This window comes from Cheilinus undulatus, linkage group 14 (assembly GCF_018320785.1).
Source record: "Cheilinus undulatus linkage group 14, ASM1832078v1, whole genome shotgun sequence".
Taxonomy (NCBI): domain Eukaryota; kingdom Metazoa; phylum Chordata; class Actinopteri; order Labriformes; family Labridae; genus Cheilinus; species Cheilinus undulatus.
The window spans coordinates 39,212,980-39,232,591 of record NC_054878.1 but is presented as its reverse complement, the minus strand read 5'-3'; positions in this window follow the sequence as shown (position 1 = coordinate 39,232,591).

Here is a 19,612-nt window from a genome sequence, read left to right as displayed (position 1 = left end):
TGAAGAATCCTTTAAAAACATTCCTGGATCCAGTCGGTGATCCGGATCACTCCCAAAATCTAATCAGTTCTTCCTTATGTCATTTCTGATACTTCCTGAAAATTTCATTAAAATCCATCCATGACTTTTTGAGTTATGCTGCTAACAGACGAACAAACAAACAAACAAACCCACCCGATCACATAACCTCCTTGTCGGAGGTAAAAATTCTAGTATAAATGAAAGGAGTATGAGTTTTTTTTCAAATTTTGAAAAATGCATGCCGAGGCACGCAGATTGTCAAGTGGTTTAAGGCGTGCCCCATGTACTCAGGTGGCCTTGGGTTCGAATCCGGCCTCTGGCCCTTCGCCACATGTCTCTCCCCACTCTCGTCCTTGTTTCCGAGTCTGTCAAATAATAGGTTAAGAAAAAAATGATGTTATCAATTAAGTCTTTTTTTTTGGTTGAACAACATTATTTTCACCTAAATGATGAGTAGTTTTTTGGCATTTTGAATTTAAATTTTTATTAAAAGGTGCGCAAAAATAGTGTATAAAACTGTTTACGAAAGTTTTAAATTCTAGGGAAGTGCCCACCCCTCAGCTTCAGATTTTAAACATGTCTGGCTCCGCCCCTGAATGAATGGATGAATGAGTATCTTTTTGAGCTTATGGTAAGCCTCTTAGCTAAACCATAAGAAGAATGTATGCCCATACATTTAGTAAGACTGTAGTCTGAGTGCTGCCATCGCAGTTTTCTTTCACTGTCATCTTCAAACAGAATTTTAACTTTTACAGCTATCGAGGTTTGGTAACAGAGTGGTGTTTTATATAGTGACTTAAATTTTTCCTATCTGTTTAAGCAGTGAAACTATCAGCAACATTAAAATAGGAACAATTTCAGTGTTTTTCCTGTGTGTACATAAATCCAACCTGTCTGGATAAAATCAGCAGCTGATCTCTGGTCACAAATGAATCATTGAGTGCAAACAATGAGACATAATTACAGTATTGTTATTCAGTATTTTTTGTGTAGTTAATATATTCCTCCTGCTCTTTAATGCATCAAAGATAGGCTCCTCTCAGATCAGAGATTAGCTCCGACTGGAAACATTTGCATTTTTAACTCTATTTGCATAAAACAGACATGCACCGATCTAATATGCTGAGATAATGTCTCCAATTAAACTGAATATGATTTCACATTCTGGAGGCATTTGATTTAAAGTTTAACACAAGCGAGCACACACACATACCCCGTCTCTGTGGGACTCCTGGAGCTGCCAGTTCTTGACAGCAAGATAAATAGTAATCCTCTGATGGATGCTGCCATGAAGTGAAAGCTCAAGAAGATTTAATAAAATCCAATAGAATCTAATTGAAGTGGCAGGAGTGTGTGCGCGCACGTGTGTGAAAATGTGTGTGCGTTTTTAGTCGACCTCCCTTTGTGAATCTTTGTTATTTGAATAAAGATCCAGTAAACACAGCTGACAGGCACTCTTTTACTGCACCTGTCTGTTTCCCGTTTGTATTATTTTCTTCAAATAACCCGATGTTTATCGTTCTTATTTTTTATTCATCTTGTCGTACAGCAAAGCAGAAATTGAACACTTTCTTTTTTCTGGATAATGTTTTCAGTAGTTAAAGGATTTTTTCCGCCTTTGAGGATATACTGTGGAATAGTTTGTGGCCGGTAGCATCACAAAGACGTGAAATGTCATTCATGTTTTTTCAATAATTCTCTGTCGAACCACAGTAGGGTTATTTGGCAAAACTTCACCAACTTTGAAGGAGAAATCTTAAAGGAAACCGAAATCTCCAGCAGAACCTGAACTCAATTACACCAACAGTGACCCCTGAGGAGGCCTTGAGCCAAAACATGCTGGTCTAATAAACTAAACTAGTGCTTCTGCTTCCCTCCCTTATTATCTGCCATCAGCCGTGCACTCCATCTCCCAAGCTTCCTGTTCATCTTGACCCGGGCCTGTTAAAGCTTAGCTTAGACCAAAATTCTCTTTGCAGTGTGATGAGACTGTTGTAGAACGTCAATGGCCATGATCGCAGCTGTCTGAGGCCTGGTCCGATACGATTCAGCTCAGCAAGTTGCAAACGACTGGTTTCAGGACATTGCAAGCAGATAAATGGGAATCCCTTTTGAGGGAATATGTGAGAAATTCAAGCTAAATTTGTCCATGAAAACTTAGTTATTCTTGGCAGATATCTTTATTCTAACAAGACTGAGGCAGCATATCTAAATTACTGTTACATCATCTGAATAGGTTCAGAATAGGTGCTACGAAACTGCCCTTTAATGTGAGCCACGATAGGTGGCTCCTGTTTGAGTGCCGGTTTCCTTTCCTCCATCCTTTGCCATCATTTAATCCAGATTTAAAAAGCCAAACTGGTACCAAATGAAGAGCCAAACAACCAGCCTCGCTGAGCTGAGCCAAATTATCTGGATCTCTTAAAAGAAATGAATTTCTTGTCACAATGAGCGAGGCTGGACAGACATCAGCTGAGGATATACAGGTAACATCAAAGTTTAATGTGCTAAGCCATGACAAAACTGTTCTGAACCAAACCAGATCACCTCAGGAAATGGACTAAACCACTCGCCCAGGCTTCAGATGGAGGGTTTTTTAAACTGTGCCTGCAGTCGTTTCATTGTGATGACTGATTCCACTAATATGATGCCACTCTTTAATTCCCTCGATCAGTAGATCATCCATCCATCCATTCATGTGTCCGTCTGTCCATCCATCCATCCATTAACTGTCCATCCATCTTAAACACTTCACCTTTAACCAATGTAGATTAATTGATGTAAACATTTCAGCACAAAAATTTGACATATTGTACCTTTAAAAGGTTGGGAATTTGTCTGTTGATTGTGAATCTGGACATAAATGTCTCTAAGGATGCCTGAGGGTTAAAGTAAAAAACATAAATAGTCACACCAGCCAATCCCAAACCTCCACTGCTGTTTGGCTCATTTTAAAGCATCACAAAAAAAAGTACAGTTAGGGGTTTCTGCCAGGCATTTGGGGAAAAACAAATGTGAGGTATCATTTTTAGATAATTAAGATTTAGTTAATTTATTTACCAGGAGTTGATATTGCTTCATTTTTCAGCTTTTATTGTGATAGAGGAGGACAGTGGATAGATTTGGAAACAGGAGAGAAAGTGGGGAGAGACATGCGGCAAAGGGCCACAGGCCGGATTTGAACCCCGGCTGCATGCGTACATGGGTGGCGCCTTAGACCGCTAGGCCATCTGAGTGCCCTGAAATTGCTTCATTTTTCTATTAAAAGATAAGTAAATAATGTAAGCTTGTTGTAAATGTCAGTAGATTGCTTTTCCTGAATTACACACATGGACAAAACTGTTGGTAGCCCTCTGATGAAGAAAAAAAACACACACAGTGTTATCTGAAATAACTTTAAGATAGCAAAGGTAATAATAAATACAAATTTACTGAAAATTAACTGATGAAAAACAGATGTTGCTTTTGTATTTTGGTTCAACAGAATCATTTAAAAACAAACTTATAAAACTGTCCCAGACAAAACTGATGGTACCTCTAGAAAAGACTGAAATAATGTAACCATAGAAACATGTCAAACTAGAGAGTTTCCTGTAATTAGCTTCACAGTGTCTTCAAACTTGTAATCAGTCAGTCTGTCTATTTAAAGGGTGAAAAGAAGTCACTGTGCTGTTTGGTATCATGGTGTGTACTACATTGAACATGGACCACAGAAAGCTAAGGAGACAGTTACCCCAGGAGATTAGAAAGAAAACTATAGACAAGCATGTTAAAGGTAAAGGCTCTAAGACCATCTACAAGCAGCGTGATGATCCTGTGACTACAGCTGACCATGTTATTCAGAAGTTTACGGTCAGCAGGACTGTTGTCAACCTCCCTGGACGTGGCCACAAGAGGAAAATGATGACACATTGATAATATGAATGGTGACCAAAGAGCCCAGAACAACTTCCAAAGAGATTAGAGGTGAACTCCAAGGTTAAGGTACATCAGTGTCAGAATGCACCATCCGTCACTGTTTGAGCCAAAGTGGACTTAATGAAAGACAACCGAGGAAGACTCGACTGTTGAAAGCTAATTAAAACAACGCCAGACTGGAATTTGCAAAAACGCATGTCAACAAGTCACAAAGCTTTTGGGAGAACGTTCTTTGGACAGAAGAGACAAGACTCAAGGTTTCTTGCAAGTAACGTCAGCTCATAAAGGCAAAAAGGAAGCATCCAAAGAAAAAAACACTGTAGCAACTGTGAAATATGGAGGAGGCTCGATTATGTTCTGGGACTGCTTTGCTGCATCTGGCACAGGGTGTCTTGAGTCTGTGCAGGGTACAATGAAATCTCAAGACTATCAAGCCATTCTGGAGTGAAATGTGCTGCTCAGTGTCAGAAAGCTTGGTTTCAGTTGAAGGTCATATGCAACTAAAAACAGCCAATAATGGCTAAGAACAAAACACTGGACTATTCTGAAGTGGCCTTCTATGAACCCTTATCTAAATCCTGTTGAACATCTGTGAAAGGAGCTGAAACATGCAGTCCGGAGAAGACACCCTTTAAACCTGAGACAGCTGGGGCAGGAGTGGGCCAAAATACCTGTGGACAGGTGCAGAAGTCTCATCGAGAGTTACAGAAACTGCAGTTATTTCAGTGACCAAAGTGGGTTTGACTTTCTCTAACAGAGGGGTACCAACTATTTTGTCCAGAGACTCATTTTTGTACAACTTTAAAATTTTTGTTTCTGGACCTTTTCTCTATCAACATGCAGACAGTTAAATTATAAACTAAAGTGCTAAAGTCAGTAAAAGCCTCTTGTTGATCTGCATTTCCCCACCAGCCTCCAGTCATCCACCAGCTATGGCACAGGCTCAGAAAGCTGAACCCAGAGTCAGATGAGCTGGGGCCGTCCTCAGTGGGGCTTTTTAAGATTGTGAAGGTAAATCTGGATCTAATTAAAATGACAGGAGTGGTAATCTCCCACTCCTTCTCAGCACTGTGAGAGCTCTCTGGGGCCAAAATAACTTCTATAATTATGAGAGAATTGATCGTTGACTTTGCCTCCATCAGGAGAGGCTGTGGGGACCGAGGAGCACAACAGCTTGGGAATGAAATGTAGTGTTAAGTGTGATTATTATTTCAGCGGAGCTATGCACAGGAGTGGAAATGTCAGAGTTTTGCCTTTGACTTTGCAAATGTGAGGCATGGAAGGTAATAACGATGGTACTGTTGTGTTTCATTAGACCCAGTAGTTTCATAAAATGCCCCGCAAGAAAACACACCCCAGTACAATTATAAAAATTAAGAATTCATCTGATTTTGAAAATAATCAGTGTCAAAGTCAGTTAACTTTCTGTGCACTATACCTACACAGTGGTATGAAAAGTTTCCTGTATTTTAGAAACCACACAAACAAGTCCACACTCTGCAGAGCCCACACACTAACGCTGCCAACAATGTGCACCTGTCATCATTCGCTGTCATGTCTCTCCAGGACTACGGATTAGACTTTGAACAGATTTTAATAACTTCGTCTTTTCCCCAATTACCAGCTTGTTTCACCACAGGAGGTTTAGATTTTGTCATGACTGCAGCAGAAATGTGATGAGAGACCTGACATGTTAAATCATTGCAGCCAATCAGCACACATCTGTACCAATTAACTCTATACATGGGGTACACACTGCACCCGCTTAAAGAAGAATAGAAGCTAATTTAAACTAGGACCCTCCCCAATTACTCTCTATCATCTGACTGAGACAGAAATATTTATTAGATCCACGTCTGCTGTTGACGATGGCTGACAGACTCACAGTTTATGTTGTCATGTGAAGCCATTAAAAACCCACTGTCTCTGCAATTTATGACAAGTCCATACAACACGGCTTTCTAAAAGTAAACTGACGTGTTTGGAGATGTCTTATATGAAGTCTAAGAGACGTGGAAATTGTTACAACTTTTCAACTCATTCAGTCATGGAAACCCTAGTTCTGCTGAGATTTCTCTTGATCCAATCAAGCTACTGCTGTCAGTCAGTCTGTTGTATCAGTGCGATTGCTGCAACCCTCCTCCACCCCAGCCACCTCCATTACATCTCACTGATCTCCAGGTCCAGCTCTTCCATGTCAGTTTGCATTCATCCATAGCCATCTTCAAACAATCTCACTGGTGTCTGAATCAAGCTCCTCAAACCTCCAGTCCTCATCTTATCCCACTCCTTCCATCAACACCACCAGTGTCTAGACTCCATAGGAGATATCGTATCCTGCCGTCTGCCTCTCCACCCCTCATGATCATAAAGACATCCCAGTGGAGTCTATTTGACGAACACATTCGACATTTTCAAACATTTACAGACTTGTACGATAAAGCTCTCATTAAGTCTCACCTCATTAATATTTTACCTTCTGTGTAATATTTGTGTTCCACTCAGTTTTTGTTGCTTCACAAAATGTTTATTAATTTTATTAAAAACAATTGCACCCTTTAAATAATTTCTGTTTCATTAACATGTCAGTTTTATGGATTTTTTTTCTTTTTTCTTTGTTTTTCTTTAAGAAATTTTAAGTTTTATTAAATATTTTGCACTAAAACATTTTTCAGGATTCAAGTTTCTTAAAAAATATATATATTTTTTTTTGTTAGTAAAATACTTTTATCTCGTGAATAATGTTGTAGGTTTAAATATTTTTTTGTGTTTTATTTCTGTTTTAAAGTTGTGTAAATATTTTTCATTTTGTTTCATAAAATATTTTTGTGTTGGACAAAAAAATTGAAAGTCACCTTTTTGCTCAATCAAAAATTCTGAAATCTTCTGAAATATTATTTTCACAAAAAACATTTTTTCTTTTAAAAAGTATTTCATCTTTTTGACATAATTATGTAATGTGTCTGCATTTTATAAAACACAGTAACATCCTCTAAAATATTTGTTTCATGAGACATCTTTGTATTATCTGTAATTTAATAAATAAAAAAAATGGTTTTTTTTACAATATTTTTGAAATACATGAAATATTTTTATCTTTACTGAAATATGTGTGGTTTTCAAAAAAGCTGAGTATTTTTTGTGTTTTATAGTATATTTTATTTTGTAGAAATTATTAATATTTCATGAAATGTTTTTGTGTTTTATTACATTTTTTAGAATACATTAAAGATTTTCAATGTTTTGAAATATTTTTGCATTTTAAACACTTTTTAAACATTGTGTAAGTGTTTTAAAAATCTGTTTGTGTTTCACAAAATATTTTTGTGTTGTATTAAATACTGTAGCATTTCATTAGATTATTCTGTGAAATGTGTCTTTTTTACAAAACGTTTTTGTGTCATCAAAATGTTGTGTTCATAAAAAATATTAGTGTTTCACAATTTAATTTTCCACCTTAGAAATGATTTTCGTATTAAATATTTTTGGTTCACAACTTTTTCATGTCACATGCTATGTTAAAAAATGTTTTTTGTTTTAATAAATATGTTTGTTTCATATTAAAAAACTTTGTGTTTCATGAATTTTGTGTGTTACGTTTTTTTTTTTTGTTTTGTTTTTTTTAGAAATACATCACATTGTTTAAAATGTTTTTGTCTTCCATGATTTTTTGTTTTTTTTGTTTATTTCATTAAATAGTTTGGTGTGCCGTATTTATGTATTTTTCACATTTTATCAAAAATTCTTGTGCTTTCTGAAATATTTTTTTTGCCAAGTGAAATGTTTTTGCAGTTGCCCTAAGGGCCACCGTACCAACCGGCTCTGGTTGTCAAATAGTCTGAGGCAGAAAAATGATGACTGAGACCGTTTGTGCTTCGCCACCTTGGCATGAAGTGTACAGGTAGTTTGTGTGACATATGAGGCACATGCCATGAAACATGATTCCCACACAAAAACCCTCCACAGACAGAAACACTCACATACCTCAGCTGCAGCCCTGAATGAATCGGCTGTAATGTGGAGAAATGAGAGGAACAGAGAAGTGGCCCACGACGGGTTGTTAATACATTTCTGTGATCTGTGGCCTGAGAGCAGACATGTGGCACATCAGAAAGACAGTACGAGATGAAGAGAGAGAAGCTAATACACAAAGAGGATGAAAGAGATGGAGAGCAATCAGTGTGAAAAGAGAAGAGAAAGAGTGAGGGAGTGCATGGGGCGAGGCTGACACTTTGTCACAGCCTGAGCTAGTTGTCAGATGGGTTAATACCGCCGCGGTTCAAGTCCCTCTTAAAGACGTCAGATCACACAGGCAGATTGCCCGTGGAGGATTTGAGGCAGGCGCCCGCCGGGGGAGCTGGGAAATTGCATTTGCTGCCTGCTACAAGATCCTGATAAGAGCAGATTTGTTCTAAGAATGCAATGACAGGGCAAGGTTATCACAAAGCTGCCTGGCCTCCCTGAGCAGAGCAGAGAAGAGGCTTCCTAACGCTCCTGAAACCTGCAGAGAGGACGAAGAAACACTCAGAAGAAAAAAACTATATGTTAGCCACCTGTCCAACATAACCTGAACCACAACAGCAAAGTCTGTGGGGGTTTAAAAGCATGGACAGATGGTTAAAATGCATTTTACTTCATTATAATTTCACACAAGATGAGGAAGTCTACAAGAGAACTGATTCAGGTCTGGAATTTTGTTGTCTTCAGTCTCCTCATTGATCATATTAAACATGGACCTGATTTCATTGCTGTTGGGATTTGTTATGCTAGATTTAGGTTATTGTTAAAATTATTATTATTATAAATGATGATAATAATAATAATAATAATAATAATGTGACGGCACTGTAGCGGACATAAATGGACACAGCAAAGGAATTCAACAACATATAAGTAGGGACACAAAGACAACAGAAACTTCAATGAATGCACATGAAATCCTTCCTACAGCTATCTAGTTTATTAGTTTATTTGACAGGGGCCATGCACAACACGACTCTTGAGGCAGAATTAGCTTTAAAGCTAATTTATATCTGTGGTCCCTGGGAAAGAAGATGTAAAAATATACACATTACAAATGATGAAAAACAAACATGGAATTATTTCAGTCTAAACAAAGCCTATTTCTTGTGATCACTCTGTGTGATAAGAGTCTGAGTCCAGCTAGATCCAGGAGTGAGCAGAGGTCAGTTCATTAATGTTTCTTCCATGGTTTCTTCCAGCAAGTGGAAAGCCTTTGACAGCAGGTATCAGCTTTCTCAGAAGAGCAAGGCTCTATTGTCTCTCAGGGGACAGCAGATTAACTTTTTCAATGTCCTCAGATTCTGGAGTCTGTCTGTAGCTCTCCTATCCAGATGTGTTCCTTGACAGCGAAGAAAGGATTGAGAGAAGAAAACTCTTGGTGCTCAATCAGTTAGTTGCTGACAAAACTTCAGCTGAAGATGGGAAAACAGAGCACAAGAGTAGGATGCAACTAGTCTGCTGCTGGAAAGGCAATGAAATGGCTCAGGGGGGAGAAGGTCACAGGGGCCACATCATGAGGACCTTTGGTGCTTTGCTCAATCAGAGAGGAGACTGTGTCCTTTTCACGCATAGGCGTGAAGTCCTGCAAGGGATACTGGGGAGATGAGTCTCTCATGCTTCCTGTTTCTGTGTTTGAAATTTCTCTCAAACCTACAAATACAGACGTCTGCAAAACAGACTAGGCCCGAGTCTTTGTCTTCCACGTGGCTAAGCCTAACAGTGATGTCATCCTTTTGTTTCTAAAGCAGTTTTGTAGCTAAACTATGTAGGCCACCATACTGTGAATGCTGACTCAAACTAACTTCTGGACCACTTTAAATGGTCAAAACAGGTGAATTATATGAAGATTCATCTCCAGTTGTGTGCATCATTGAAGAAATAAACAATTTAAACCCTGGTCATTTTTTGAGCTCGGCTGTAAACACGTTTATTTCTGCTTTCAAAACTGATATTCAGATATGGGATTAAATGGCACTTCTGGGCTGTTTGGACCCAGCCCCAAGTGGACAGTCTAGGTACTACAGTATTTTGCTCATTTGCTCAACAATGCAGGTTGCTACTTGGTTATATAAACAACTTCTTACTCAGCATCATGCTGAATGGATTCTTGAATTTCCTTGGCTTTTTCATGGTCATATAATGGGACAAAGATTCCTTGTTAAAAATGAGAGTATGACATTTATTTACATGGGACTTCTGGGGGAAAGTCTTCTACTTTTTGGACAAATCCATCAACATTCAACATCCCATGCTGTTGACATCATATGCCACTATACTTAATACCTCAGTAAGTATTTTATGGTTCAGATATTAAATATATTTCCAAAGACTTTATCAGTCTGAACTCTCAATATTGTGTCCATGAACATGAGACTTTAGATTTAATTTAGTAAACAGTTCAAAAACTGCTGCTTCTGCTTGCTGTTGACAACACATTACACACAGGGTTCCTCTGAGATTGCAGCCAAGCTTTCCATTTTTTAAACCGACTTTGACTCTTGTGATGTGTTATTAAAAGATATCTTTTCATTCGGTAGCTCTATTTATTCAAAAACTCTCCTGGAAGAGCTGAAAGCCTATCCAACAGATGGGAATGCTCCAACTATCACCATGTCTGCACAAACATGTTTATTTTCAGATCAGTTAGAGGGTTGAATAACTCCTATAGAGGTACATGGAAAGAAAAAAACGAGTGAGCTTTCAATAAAATTGAGTGGTTTTGGCCTTGGAACTCTCCTATGGTTGTCATTGTTGCCCAGTTTCTTTCTTATGGTTGAATCATTAATGCTGACCTTCAATGGGTCAAGTGAGGCCTGCTGGTTTTTAGATGTCATCCTGGGTTCTTTTGGGACCTCCTGGAGGAGTCATCAATGCACTCTTTTAGTCTTGAATGTGTAAATTTGTGAGTCTTTTTCATTGTGAATTGATTTGGCAATTAAAGTGAGAATTTCCATGCCAATAAAGCTTTTCTAAATTGAAGTCATTTTACTAGGCTGGCTACTCCTGGGAAGGCTCACCACTGTTCCAAATTTTCTCCATTTGTGGACAATGGATCTCACTGCTGTTTGCTGGACGCCAAAGCCTTAGAAATGACTTTGTAAACCTTTCCAAACTCATAAAAGTCAATGACTTTTTTTCTCATATGCTCTTAAATTTCTTAAGCTGGTAGCATGATGTATTTCTCAGATCTTGTAGCCTACTTCACTTTGTCAGACAGGTTCTATTCAAGGGATTTCTTGATACAAGAAGTCTGGCAATAATCAGATTGGTATGTCATCAAGAGTCCAATTAAGTAAAAGTATCAACATAAGCCTTGATGAAAGAGGTACAGAAGCTATTTTTACCTATTACTGTCTGCTCATTCATCCAGCATGTGTTGTGGTCTGTTTTAAATGTTATGACTTCAGCATCAGTATGATGTTATTGAGTATTTTCGTCTGGTGTCCAGACGAGCTGTTGACAAGCCAAGGTGACAGAGCTTCGGGGGGGTGTTTGTGTGCTGAAGTGTGACTCTAAATGATGTCAAAGCTGTTTCTTTTTCCTAGAATCTCACAAAAAGAGCACATAAAAACAACATTAAACCTATATTCATGAATGTAGATGTATCATTAACTTTGTACTCTGTTGGCTTGTTCTGTTATTACTAGGAATAAACAAGATATTGATGGTCATCTGAAACACCCTTTAGATGTTTATTTTACAGTTATAGTGCTAAATTCTTCTTCAGCAGTGGTGGGTAATAGTATTTATTAAAATGCAACACTTAAAGTGGCATTACCTAGAACTACTACCAGATGTTTTTATGCCTTCATAAGGTTTATAACTGCCAGAAAGAGAAGCACAATAATAGGTTAACAAGAACAACTGTTTTTTTTAACTCATCCTTCCAAAATCTCATAAGTTCACCATTGAGTCATTTTGAGACATTTTTGCAAAGTTTGCAAAGAATCCCTCCAAACATTCTTGAGATATCGCAATCAACAAGCAATGGATGGATATAATGAGGGATTACCTTCTCTCTTGATCTAAAACCTCCAAAATATTCAGCTTTGAGTCAGGGTGGACGTTTTAGCAATGTTTGAAGAAAATCTGTACCACTCGGATGTCGCCTGCTTTTGGGTTTTTGTGTGTGAAAGATTAACATGAGGCCCAATGACCTTGAACTCAGACCTACAATCTCAGTCCTGCAGACCTCCTTGCATCTGGAGTCATCCAACCTGACAGGAGAAAAGAGTCTAGAGGAGTCTTGTACTGAGCTAAGAGGCTAGCTGAGACCCTTTAACATATAGAAAAAACTTGTTTTGTCATAAACCTGATTTCATTGAAACTGTAGTACACTATCAACTGAATAAACCTTGTGGGGTAAGAGACCGAATGATGATGTGCTGTTCACGAACAAACCTGCGAAATGGCTGTTTTATGTAGAATAACCAGCCCTACTGAGCTGAGCCAAATGATCTGGATGTCTTAAAAAAAAGACAGATTTCCTGTCATGAGTAACGCTGGAGGTTGGTGAGACAGACATCACTCGAGGAAACACAGGAGATCAGAGTTTAATGAGCTAAACCAGGGCTTTACAAAGTGTGTGAGAGTGAGCCTCTCCTAAGAAGAACTGATCTATTTGCTGGACCCCAACCCACAAAAAGGATTCAAATAAAAAAAAAAATTAGACAACATTTCAAACATTTATGTCTAATCCTTAAACATTTTAAATTTAATATTTTTTGGATATTTTGGTTTGCAAATGTCCTTAAACATCTGCCTTTCCTTCTTATTCAGTTAAAATACCATTAAATACCCTTTTTCATATTTTTGGGGGGCTTTTTTACAACTTCTTTTTGCTTTTTTCCCCCCCATTTTTTCCACTTTTATCCCAATCTTTGCCCTTTTTCACCTTTTTGCCCATTTAAGCTACCTTTCATCATTAAATATACCTTTGTTTTCCAATTTGTTTTTGCTCATTTTTGTGATATCTTTTTGCCACTGTTTCCCAAGTTTTGCCACTTTTATCCCATTTTTTCCTTTTTTTAACCATTTTTTTTGCCACTTTTTGTCCATTTAAACTATGCTTTGCCATTACATACCACTTGTTTCCTCTTTTTTTTTGCCCATTTTTTCACTCTTGACTGCTTTTTGCCCATTTGAGTCCCTTTCCACTCATTTTTTTGTCATATCTCACAAATTTTTGCTACTTTCTGACCATTTTTCCACCTTTTCTCCCCATTTTCACCCATTTTTTTTTTGCTGCTTTTTGACAATTTATGCCACCTTTGACCTACTTTTATTGCTACTTCAAGCTGTTTTTGCCTCTTTTTACCTCTTAGATTGTGGCTCTTGCAAAGGTCAACCATTTGGCTCTTTGGTTGAGTAACACTGCTCTATAGCACAGTCCTTATTGTAACTATAAGTTTATCCATTTTGCTCCATGCACAGCAGAGGTTAGCAAAGCAAATCACCTTTGAGTGATGTGTGACCCTGCTTGTCCAGGCCGTACGTTTAAATTTCTGTCTGCTGCTGCTGCCGAGTGTTTTTTTTTTTTTCATTTTACTTATTTTTTGCCTGAATATTTCACTACTTTCAGGACACAAAAGTATCTTCATAATTAAGAAAGTTTATATTCTCCAGTTTGAATGCTTGGCATAGTAATAAACAGCTCAAAACAGGTTCTTTTTGGCAGCATTTCTCTATGAAGGAAACACCGCTTACCCCCAAAGGGAAGTTCTCTACTGCTTTGTGACGTCATCTGCAAAGAACCCATGTGGGTCAAAGCTCCAATCTGAAATGTATCTGCCAGGTCTGAAAGCCGACCGGATCAATTAGCATAATTTGAGGAGAATAAGGCAATAGCTACTAGCAGGATTTTGTTCTACGGCGGTAGAACCCAGTAAACATGGGAGCTGGTGTAGCCGTTACCTCTGTTATAGCTGAAGTCTAGGGGCAGGTTTTATCAGAATGTTTTTGCCGCTCTCCTGACCAGCTTTGGCGTGGTTTGTTACACCAGCTGGCTCCAGTAATAGTTAGAAACCGTATCATCTACTGTAGTGAGTTCATGCTCTGGAGCTGCACCCACTATGCCATATGCTTCATTAATCTGACTGTCCCATCTGTGTGACTGCCTGTTTCCACAACTGAAATTTCAATAGTTGATGCTGGAAACAAGATTCTCACACTTCCAATTAGAAATCTAAGTCTGTTAAAACTTTCCCCATGTTGTAATTGAATCTCTCACCTTGCACATGGTTTTGTGTTAACAAACAGACAGGCAGGTTTACTTCAGAAAAAGACATTCTGTCAATCTGCCATTCACCTTGAGAGAGCAAGCATTGGTCAGCAGGGAGAGACAGAAAGAGCAGAGGAAAAGTTCAGAGCTGAACGTGTCGAGGTGTGAGCTTTGAAGGCTTTAGGCTGTCAAAACCTTAATCTATCTGTCATGAGGTGTGTGGACGCCGGGCTTAAAGTTGGCGGGATGTTGAACTGATGTCATTTGGACAGGAAAAAGCCATCACAGGACAAAATGTCTCCAGCTGACACTTTATTCCTCGATACAGGACTTTCTCCTCCGGCTCCCCTGTCAGGACGGGAATGATGTGTCTGTTAATGCTAAGCCCAGGGAATAAACACGATTCTACCAGAATTATACTTTGAGATTGTTAGAAAATGGAGACCATGGGGATATTCTAAAGAAACAGTATCAGTAATTAAGATGAACACAGTTGTGTTTGCACTTCCCATGTGCAGAGGATATTGGTTCTTATCTGGCTTATGGCTTCTTTCCCACATGTGATTCCCCACTTCAATCTGTCAGCTTGCCCTTCCATGACAGCACTTCTGGCTCCTCCTCCTCCTCCCCTTTTGGTTTCTGCTGCCTAAGGTATAAACTGAGCAGGTTGTCACTGGGGGCCATCTTTCTGATGCTGTTTCATCCTGGATAGTAGCTCTGATCCTCACAGGTCTTTAGACTTCCTCCTGTGTAGTTAGTTTCACCCAAAGTCCAGCAACCATTCATGAGGAGTTTCTGTCTTGATATCAGAAACCACAGACCTTGCTGACTTGGCTGACCTGAGACAGTACGACCCTAGTTTCATCATATCTCGGGTATAGGTAGGTAGGTGGGGTTAAAGACCAAGCCTAAGGACTGACTGTGCCCTGCCCAGCATTTGAACCCCAGTCTCTGGTCAGTGGTATAATTTGACAGCAGCATGCTTCTCGCCGTCTTCTGTTCTCCCAATGATACAAAACAAGAATGCCTTCATGCCTTATTTAACTTCACAAAAAAACATCTCACAGTTAGCACAGTGGAAAATCACAACGTTTTGATACAAAATAGTTTACCTTTTCCATTCTCTTTAGCTATTTTCATTTACTTTTCCATAGAAAGTAAGTTCTTTTTTTCCGTGGCTAAGCCTAAAGTCACTTCCTACCAAAAGTTCCTTATTTTATTTTGAAATAAAGCAAATGATGAAGCTCAGGGTTAGTTCTTGCAGGACACAGTAGTCGTACGCCCAATCGTGATCAGCTAAAGTCCAACTGATCTCTATTATCTCACCACAGCCAGTCACAACTTTTTCTGTCAACACAGCAGTCCATTTGAATATGATGTACTTCTCACTAATGCCTGCTTGCATTAAGGCTGATGCACCACACTGCTGCTCCTGGCAAAGCTTCACCTCCTCCACTCCAGCCTCCTCCTTTATAGTATAAAGCTTGTTGTACCCTCATATTGAGATTCATGCTACTATGGCTTCATTGCTTTTGAACTAATTCCATTGTATTCTGTACACGTTGTTGTTAATGTATCTATACACATGGGCTATTCACTTCCTGGAAGGTCTAAGCATGCTGCTTGACTAACCCAGAGAGCATCCTTTGAGCAGAGCCTTCTCCGCCAAGTAAAACTGTATATCCATTTTGCGATAAAATGGTTAAATGTATGACGAGAGTGCACCCTGCTACCAAGGGTTTGCTCCATGTCACTCTTTTGTGTTGAACCCGGTGAGGCCCAATGGAGAGAACCCCAGCCACCAGATGGTTGCCCGAAGCTCCCCCCAAGGTCTGGCTCCAGGGAGGTCCCCCTGCATCCTACATCCTGGTGAGATGTCTGGCCTCCCAGTTTGCCGGTTACGCACCCATGATGAGTGTTTGAATCACTCTTTGTCTGGGCCTTCTCACAGGACCAATTTGCCTGATGAGACCCTTCCAGGAACTAATGTCCCAGGTTCACATGGTCACGTAACTCCACCTACCGTGATATTGTAGCAGATCTTTGGAGGGTGGTTGGGCTCAACCTTAGAAATAGGGTGAGGAGCTCAGACATGCAGGGGGAGCTCGAAGTAGAGCTCCTTCATATCTAAAGGAGCCAGCTAAAGTGGTTCCAAGCCACCTCCCTTTGGGGGGAGGAGACCCTGGGGTAGACCCAAAATCAGCAGAGGGGTTGTATATCCTGTCTCATCTGGAAACACCTCGGGAGCCCTCAGAAGGAGTTGTAAAGTGTCGCTGGGGAGAAGGATGTTCCCTGAGTTTTCTTGCTCAGCCTGCTACTACCAAGAAGCCGCAGAAGAAGATGGATGGATCTAAACGTCAACATCATAGAATACATCTATTTGACCTTATTTGATCTATAATTCAAGACACTGGAAAAAACATCACAGTAAGTGCCAAAATGTTATGATTAATGGCGACTGAAAAATGTAATCCTTTGATAGCTGTAGTTTAGGGACTGCTCTGATTCCATTCATATATAACATTATGGTGCACACTGCATAAAATAGCATTCACATATTTCTTCCCATCTCACCTTAAATGCTCAGGATCTCACCCAACAGATGTACCTGGAAGAAATCAAGGTGAGGTGTTGGTTCCTTAATCATGAGGTACAGCAGGTGGTGAGAACAGCTGCTTTATCTGTACACTTTCAAAAGATTTTATCTGTGGAAGGTCTGATGTGAGAGAGACACAGCGTTAGTGAGAGAAGAGAGAAGTGTGAACTTTCCGAATCAGCGATAGAGCAGTGTAGACAGAATCATGGTTTGATCTACTGTTCGTCAATGTGAGTGTGTGGATATTCTTCCTGGGTGTGATTTAGTGCCTGAGGAGGTAAATTAAATCATCTCTCAAGGCCTCTCCTGTCAGCTCTGTCACACAGAGAGATAACGCTGTCGATGCAGCCTCATCTTCACTAAACGCTGCCAGAGCAAACCAGAGAGACACCAGCAGCTTTACTGGCTCAGAATGAACAGTTTAATGTCATTGTTAGAATTTAGTATGACTGTAGTCAAATCTAACTTTAGTTTCTGTCCTTCTGAGCAAAAAACAACCTCCTAGTGAATTTTAAATGCACTATTGTTTGTCAAATAGCCTCCATTTATTGTTCTAAGGTGTCCATTTATCTTTGGAAGAAGCAGCCAAAATATCCTCAGATATGAATGAATAATGTAAAACTTTATTATTCAGTGTACTAGGGCAGTGGTTCCCACCATGTTTTCCAGTGAGCCCTCCCCCCACATCTATAAAGGTGCTTTCACACTAGCAACATTGAACTGTGCCCAGGCCCACTTGCGTATTTACTTGGTCTGAAACCGCAGGTGGCGGTATGCACAAAGCTGGTTCACAACCCCGCAAAGGAGGAGAACGAAGAAGAAGCTACCATGGCAACCACTGGGGTCATGACCTGAGCCAAGATTTGTTTTTTGTTGACCTGGCAAAAAGTCCATCCTGCAGCCATGTATGATTTAAAACCACTTCTTCAGATGCCAGCGACTTCGCTCTTCGTATCTGCACATCTATGTGCAGCTCAGAGGATTAGATGGGCTTGCACTACCCAGATACAGTGGTTATTGAGGTGACAGGAGACTTTTATTGCCTTTGCACCTACACTCACTGACTCTAGCTTGTGTTCATCTGTAAGGTGAGTCACAACAGATCATTTATTGACTGGATTCTGATGATCTCTGCGCTTTATTGAGGAAAAATGTGAACAAACTGCTGCGCTGTCGGAAGAAGTTTAGTTTTTACGATGATGTCATAAAATTGATATGATGCTCTGTCCCATATCTGGGCGCGGTTGTATTCACATCTCATCCAAACTGAGCCAGAGTCCATTTGAATCGTGCCAGAGACCACCTCCCCAAGCGGGCACGGTTGGTTTGCATTCACACTACCAAAACGAACCGGACTTTGGGCTCAAGGGCCGGGACCGGGCCCCTAATGTGAAAGCACCCTAAGAAGAGTCATGGCCCCACAGGACCCACATGAAAAAAAGTGTTTAATTGCTGTCAGAAATAAACATCAATTTGAATAGTTTTCATTGGTTAAAGCCAAACAAAATAGCCCAAAACACAAGTGTTATTTCCTAAAGACCTTTATATGAACCATTCATATGGGTTTTATCATGATTTTAGACTGTCTAAGTGAACCTAATTTTAAAGGGGACATATTGTACCCCTTTAAGACAAGTTTATATTGGTCTCAGAGGTCCCCAAAACATGTCTGTTAAGTTTTTTACTCAAAAAAAACAAACACTCCTGTATTGGATTTTTGTATGTCTAAAAAAAAAACTTCTGTTTCAGCCCTGCTCAGAGCGAGTTGTTTCTGTGTCTGTGGCTTTAAATGTTACTGATCTGTCTGACTCCGCCCCTCTCAGGAAATGGATGTGGCTTAATGGATGTGGCTCTCCAGATCCTGGCAGTTGAGAGGAGGATCAGGAGAGGAAGGCGGAAGGCAGAACTTTCTTCTAAGTGGGGAGGGCAAACCAATCCTGGGGGCGGTGCTAAATCCCCACATGACATCATGAGGGGACATTCTGAGAACGGCTTGTTTCAGCACACATTTTCTGAAAGGTGGAGATTTTTCTGATTGTTGGGAGGGATTGTGGACAGGCCAGGGGAACATATTTTTGTTAGAATAAATTTTGCATAATATATGACCTGTAACAACCTCAGAGCAGGAGAAAGAAGAAGCAGGGATGGTGGCACCACTTTGGTCATGACCTTATTGATTGTTCATGTTTTAAGACTAAAGATGAGTCAACCCTGCCATTTTCAGGACCTGTGGTGTGGCAGACTGGGGTGGTGGTTCCTATTTTTAAAAAGGGGGACCAGACCTCTCCCAACATTTCAAGCAAATCACTTAAACTTCAGTGGACATTTATCTGTAGGAAAACCTAAATGTAATGTCCTTATATTTGCATGCAGCGTCTTCAGAGGTTAAAATGTGATGAATGTAGGGATTTCTTAAAAAGTGTAATGAAATGCTGATAGGAAATGTAGTCTTCAGCCTTTGTTAAAATAATCTTGACCTTTAAACATTAAAAATGCAGAGGAAGCAGGAATTACAACAGAGTTAGTTTCCATATAATTATGTGGTGTTTTTATGAATAATAATTTAACTAATTTGCGCTTTAATTTGTTGTCTTTGGGTTAATGTTCAAACAAAATTGCATGAATAGTCTCCTCTGGGCTTTTTGTTTGGATGCTGTTGAAGTATTTAGTGACATTTACTGCAGAACAGCAGAGCCGAGTAGTGACACTAGCTCTGTTTAGATAGATGGAGCCCTGTCGTGCTATAAATCATACTCTTATTAACCTGTGGGCAAGTGAATGTAAAGTCACATCAGCCTCAGGGGAGCCACTACACAAGGCTGTTTTCACTTTCA